The sequence below is a fragment of the Apium graveolens genome, chromosome 11 (genome assembly GCF_009905375.1).
Source record: "Apium graveolens cultivar Ventura chromosome 11, ASM990537v1, whole genome shotgun sequence".
Classification (NCBI taxonomy): Eukaryota; Viridiplantae; Streptophyta; class Magnoliopsida; order Apiales; family Apiaceae; genus Apium; species Apium graveolens.
Genome location: NC_133657.1, coordinates 92,825,113 through 92,832,148, shown reverse-complemented (window position 1 = coordinate 92,832,148; position 7,036 = coordinate 92,825,113). Strand labels below are relative to the sequence as shown.

General features: G+C 40.2%; 1 non-coding gene across 1 annotated transcript; it reads right to left on the bottom strand.

The window, feature by feature from the left end:
* Window positions 1-3,541: 3,541 nt before the first annotated feature.
* On the bottom strand, window positions 3,542-3,648 carry LOC141698724 (small nucleolar RNA R71). The gene has a single exon (XR_012565228.1). It is a non-coding gene; the product is annotated as a small nucleolar RNA R71 (small nucleolar RNA).
* Window positions 3,649-7,036: the final 3,388 nt, after the last annotated feature.

Below are 7,036 nucleotides of genomic sequence, written 5' to 3'. Positions count from 1 at the left end.
TTAAAGCAAGTTCCAGCAAGGACAAGAATCAAGGAGAGAAAAAGGAGGATGAGAAGAAGGATGGTGAAAATAAAAGGAGAGAAAGAAGAAGCAAGCAAAGGCATGATGTCTCAGAACCCTAAAAATCCAAACAAATCTAGCTCAACCTTCAAAGCCAACAACCTCAATCATCAAACCACCTCTAACCTCTAAGCCAAAGTTTCTATACAAACAAACTACAAACACCTTTCTAAAATTACCAATAACTTCAATCCAAACATCTCTCAAGAAAATCACAAAACCTACCTTCTGTCAAACCATCACTCAAAATCAACTACAAATCTGTTGGGAGAAAACCTAAGAAAGCCAAGCCTACTGAAAAAGTGGAAGTCACTGAAAGGGCCATTTGGAATTGTTTTAAGAAAAATGATTTTCTACCCTTAAATTGTTGCATCTCAGATGAAGATTATTACCAATAACTAGCTGAGGAAATAATTAGAATCTGGGTTGTAACTCTAAGAAAAGTAAGAATCTACTTTCAAGATGGGTCCTTCATTTTTCTTGGCAGCAATTTGATGGACACTCTCTCTCCTACAAAAATCAAGAGAGTGACAAGTTTGCTAAAGGATAAGGATACTGCTACAAGAGCATGGAGATCTGTTCTAGCTGAATGGTTGATTGCAAGAGAGGAAAGAATAGCAAGGGGTAAAGCTAAATATGAGAAGAAAAAGAGGAAGTATGATGAGGAGATTGAAATGTATATCAAAATATCAGAAGAACTCAAAGCAAAAGGGATGAGCAGAATATCCAAAAATGGAAGATTTCTAAATGTAAAAGCTGGCTCATTTTCAAAATTCAAAATTGAAATGATAGCTGGTTATCCAAAGCAAGACAGACTCAAATTGATAGAGGCTCTAACAGGGACTCCAATCATAGAGGAACTTGAAATTCTTGTGTATCTAAAGGACCTCATTAGAGAAGAATCAAAAGTCCCAGTCTTTGTCTGATACTTGTAATTATTCAAACTCAAGAAATCATCTAATGTATAATTGTTGTAATTGTGTCAATTTTTATATTAGTCTTATTTTCCATTATAACTTGGGGTTAGTCTTATTAACAGGTATGAATTTATGTTAAACATTCTTCTCACAAATTGGGGGAGATTGTTGTGCAAGACATGCCTGTACAATAACAAGACTAATTCAAATTGACAACCCTAAGTAAGTTATATTGTAATCTTAGTTTGCATTATTATATTGTAACATTTAAAGTCTGTAAAAATGTCAAAGAGCGGACTGGAGTCTTTTTCTTTAAACAGTATCAAGCCTAAGAATTCTATCTGGAAGAAGATCAAGAAGATCATACCTCAGAAGAATTATGAAGAAGCTTGGAGTTGAATAAATTTGTTTTGAGAAAAATGTTCTAAGTTAAGATCTCTACAAGTCACTGATAAGTGGCATTTTATATCACTTAGAACGTCTTAAAATGGCTTAAATTGGTGTCTTGAAATCAAGTATTTTGTGTATTTGATGCGTTTTTCTAGTGCTTATGCATTTCAGGGTATTAGTTGCATTTCGGAGGAGGAATCATCAAGAATAAGCCTTGGCATGTGTTCACCATTGCGAGAGGAAAAGAACGGGCAGATTACGGCGAAGAAACGGAGCAAACCTGGAAATTTTCCAGTAGGGTCCTGCGCGCCCGCGCAGCTATGCTGAGCGGCCGCGCAGCAGCCTTGCGCGCTCGCGCAGAAATGCTGAGCGGCCGCGCAGGGTCGGGGAAAATAATATATTATTTTAGACTTCTACTTCTGTTTGGCTTCCAACTTCTATGTAATCTGAGTTTTATGGGACTATTATATAAGTAGATTTGAGACGTTTTTCACAGGGAAAATTAAGAGGGGATTATGTTTTAGATTGTGTTTTGCAAGTAGCGAAAGAGATAAGGAAGAAGACCGATTTAGCACACAGCAACGAAGTGGAAGCATATATTTTTGTGATTCTTGTTTCGTTGTAACGTTGGATGCTAGTTTTCTTGCTTTGACTTATTTACTCTTGTGACGTACTCTATTTTAATATAATTAGTTTAGTTGTTATTTTCTTGTGTTCGTTTATCATGATTTCATATGAACCCATGATGGCGATAAGTTCTATTATGGGCTAATCGTGATCATGGGGTTGCAATGGATTTATTATGGAATTCTTTAGTTGATTGTTTAATACTTTAGTGTGTGATGATTGCATGATATCTAGTATTGGTTGTGCGTATTCGTCTTATGTGCGTCGCGAACATATAAGATAGGGTGTTAATCTCTTGTGAAGCGACAGTGGATCTTGAGGTTTAGAACTTGCCATGCTAGCATAGGTTCATGTCCGTTGTGCATGATTAGTGGGTAACTCTAACAGTTTTATTTGCCCTATGTAATCAAAAGGAGTAATTTGTGCTTAAATCGTTGTGTTGTCAATTTCTGTAGACATATAGGAACTCAACATAATTGATGACTATTCAACTTCTATCTTAATTGTGGATGTTTGGTAGAATGGTATTAGTACAATGAAAGTTGGCTTTTATCAGTTTTGTGTTATTCGATTAATATCATCACTGTCACATGCTAAAGGTAATAATTATGGCTATAGAAGGAAGTAATAATGAAGTTGTGATCTCATGAGTGTTTTATTATTGATAATTGCAGTGTTAGTTAAGTGGTTAATTAAGTAGTTAATTATAGTTCAATTTTAAGTGTTATTATCTTAACATTGAGAAGTAATCATACATTGGTGAGTGAGTTAAATTAGACAATAACTTAGTCTGAGTCTCTGAGGGAACGAACTAGAAAGCATTCTATATTACTTGCGAACGCGTATACTTGCGTGAATATTAGTACGTGATTTCGCCCTAACAAGTTTTTGGCGCCGCTGCCGGGGACTCGGCGTATTTGTTTAGTTTATGTACTTACCATCATTGGTCATTAGGACTCAGTGATTAGGACGTAGTAGTTAATTACTCTTTTCGGTTGTGTTTCAGGTACTTTAGTGCGTTTATGAAAACTCGTTCTCGTGCTCGCAAGAGGACCTTAGATACAGCTGAGGAGAAAGACGAAGTTCTTGATACACCGGAGAAGTTAGATTTTGAGGATTCAGATTCAGGAACTGAGCAGAAAGAACCAGTAAATATGGGAGATCATATTGTTCAAGCTGATCCAGCTCTTATGGATTTTTCTCGGCCTAAAATTGATGACATTCAGTCAAGCATCCTTCATCCGGCTATTTAAGCTAACACCTTTGAAATCAAGCCGGGCACTATTCAGATGGTGCAGAATTCTGTTTCTTTTGGAGGAGCGGCAACTGAAGACCCCAACATGCACATAAGGAATTTTGTCGAGATCTGCAGCACTTTTAAGTATAATGGCGTGACTGATGAGGCTATCAAGTTGAGGCTTTTCCCATTCTCACTGAGGGATAAGGCTAAAGACTGGTTACATTCTGAACCAGCTGGGTCAATCACTACGTGGCAAGATCTTGCGCAAAAGTTTCTGGTGAAGTTTTATCCAATGGCAAAGACTGCTGCTATGAGGAGTGCTCTTACTCAGTTTGCACAGCAACCTACAGAATCTATGTGCGAGGCTTGGGAACGCTACAAGGAAATGTTGAGAAAATGTCCACATCATGGAATGCCGGATTGGATGGTAATCACTGGTTTTTATAATAGTTTGGGGGCTCAATCTCGGCCCATGCTCGATGCAGCAGCGGGAGGCGCCTTATAGGCTAAAAGCTATACTGAGGCGTACAATCTTATTGAGACGATGGCTGCAAATGAGCATCAAAACCCAACTCAGAGGATGACATCAGGCAAGGTAGCAGGTATTTTGGAAGTTGATGCAGCCACCGCTATTGCAGCCCAGCTCCAAGCGCTATCAATGAAGGTTGATTCTTTGGCTACGTATGGAGTTAATCAAATAGCTATGGTTTGTGAGCTTTGTGCAGGTTCTCATGCTACGGATCAGTGTTCTCTTGTCAACGAATCTGTTCAGTATGTGAATAATTATCAGCGACAACAGCAGCCTGTGCCAGTGACCTATCATCCTAACAACAGAAATCATCCAAATTTCAGCTGGGGAAATAATCAGAATGCTATTCAGCCACCATATCAGCAAGGAGTGAGTAAACAGTTTAACCCACCTGGATTCCAGCAACCACAGCAGTATGCTACAAGACAATCATATCCTCAACAGGGAAGTGCGGCTGCACCTACTAGTGCTGATTTTGAGGAACTTAAGCTGTTGTGCAAGAGTCAGGCGGTTTCTATCAAGACCTTGGAAAATCAAATCGGTCAATTAGCCAATGCAGTGCTCAATCGTCAACCTGGCACTCTTCCCAGTGACACGGAAGTACCAGGCAGGAAGGAAGCTAAAGAGCAAGTCAAGGCTATTACCTTAAGGTCTGGAAAAGTAGCTGATGCTGAAAAGGCAAAAGAAGTCGAAGCTGAAGTTCGAGATGAAGAATCTAAGCAAAGGGAGAAAGCGGCGGAACCAAGGAAGACTACTGTTGAACACACTCTGCCTGAGGCTAATACAGGGGAGAAACTGCTCTATCCTCCACCACCTTTTCCTAAGAGATTGCAGCAACAAAAGCTGGATAGACAGTTCGGGAAGTTTCTGGAGGTGTTCAAGAAACTTCACATCAATATACCTTTCGCTGAGGCTCTGGAACAAATGCCTAGTTATGCGAAGTTTATGAAGACTATTCTTTCAAGGAAGGTGAAACTGGATGACCTTGAAACCGTTGCTCTCACGGAAGAATGCAGCGCGGTTCTGCAACAAAAGTTACCACCAAAACTGAAAGATCCAGGAAGCTTCACCATTCCTTGCACCATTGGCAATCTAACTTTTGACAAGTGACTTTGTGATTTGGGAGCAAGCATTAATCTGATGCCGTTGTCAATCTTTAAAAAGCTGGACCTACCTGATCCAAAACCCACATACATGTCGCTACAATTGGCGGACCGTTCCATTACTTACCCAAGGGGCATAGTTGAGGATGTGCTCGTCAAGGTGGATAAGCTCTTCTTTCCTGCTGATTTTGTTATTCTGGATTTTGAGGAAGATAAAAAGATTCCCATAATCTTGGGGAGGCCTTTCCTGGCAACTGGCCGTACCTTGATAGATGTGCAAAAAGGAGAACTTACTATGCGGGTTCAAGATCAGGATGTGACCTTCAACGTATTCAAGGCAATGAAATTCCCTACAGAAGATGAGGAGTGCTTAAAAGTGGATGTGATTGATTCTGCGGTTACTTCGGAACTCGATCACATGCTAATGTCTGATGCATTGGAAAAGGCCTTAGTGGGGGAATTTGACAGTGATGATGAAGATAGCAACGAGCAATTATAATATCTGAACGCTTCTCCCTGGAAGCGAAAGCTAGATATACCATTTGAATCTCTTGGTACTTCTGACCTCAAGAACGCTGAAGGGAAGCTCAAATCATCAATAGAAGAAGCGCCTACCTTAGAGCTCAAACCATTACCTGAACACTTGAGGTACGCCTTTTTAGGTAATTCATCTACGTTACCTGTTATTATTTTAGCTGACCTTTCAGGTAGTGAGGAAGACAAGCTCTTAAGGATTTTGAGAGAATTCAAATCGGCTATAGGATGGACTATAGCAGACATCAAGGGGATAAGTCCCTCATATTGTATGCATAAAATTCTGTTAGAAGAAGGTAGTAAGCCAACTGTGGAACAGCAGCGAAGACTGAACCCAATCATGAAGGAGGTGGTGAAGAAACAAATTCTGAAATGGCTAGATGCAGGCATCATTTATCCTATTTCTGACAGCTCGTGGGTGAGCCCTGTACAATGTGTTCCTAAGAAGGGAGGTATCACTGTGGTCGCAAATGAAAAGAATGAGCTCATCCCTACTCGAACAGTTACAGGATGGAGAGTATGCATGGATTATAGAAAATTGAACAAAGCCACAAGAAAGGATCACTTCCCTCTCCCTTTTATTGATCAAATGCTTGACAGATTGGCGGGACATGAGTATTTTTGTCTTCTGGATGGGTATTCCGGGTATAATCAGATTTGTATTGCACCAGAGGATCAGGAAAAGACTACCTTCACTTGTCCATTTGGCACATTTGCTTTTCGTAGAGTTTCGTTTGGGTTATGTGGCGCCCCGGCCACCTTTCAGAGATGTATGATGGCTATATTCTCTGACATGATTGGAAATAACGTCGAAGTGTTCATGGATGACTTCTCCGTCTTTGGACACTCATATGATGAATGCTTGAATAATCTGCGCGCCGTACTCAAAAGATGTGTGGAAACTAATTTGGTGCTTAATTGGGAGAAATGTCATTTTATGGTGCGTGAAGGCATTATCCTTGGGCATAAGGTCTCTAGCAAAGGTCTGGAGGTGGACAAGGCCAAGGTGGGAGTCATTGAAAATCTTCCCCCACCTAATTTAGTGAAAGGAATCCGTAGTTTTCTCGGTCATGCGGGTTTTTATCGACGATTCATCAAGGACTTTTCAAAGATATCTAAGCCATTGTGCAATTTACTTGAGAAAGATGTGCCTTTCAAATTTGATGATGAATGTTTGGCAGCATTCGAGACTCTCAAGGAGAGTTTGATCACGGCACCAGTTATTACAGCACCAGATTGGACAGAACCATTTGAGATGATGTGTGACGCGAGTGACTATACGGTAGGTGCAGTTCTGGGACAGCGCAAGAAAAATCTCTTCCATGTGGTCTACTATGCGAGTAAGACTTTAAATGGGGCCCAATTGAACTACACCACTACTGAGAAGGAGCTTTTGGCTATAGTCTTTGGCTTTGAGAAATTTCGATCTTATCTGCTTGGTACGAAAGTGACAGTATTCACTGATCATGCAGCTATTCGCTATCTGGTTTCTAAGAAGGATTCGAAGCCGAGACTCATTCGTTGGGTTCTTTTACTTCAGGAATTTGAGTTAGAGATCAAAGATAGAAAAGGTACCGAGAATCAAGTAGCTGACCATCTCTCTAGGTTGGAGAATCCCGATTCTACTTCACAAGAT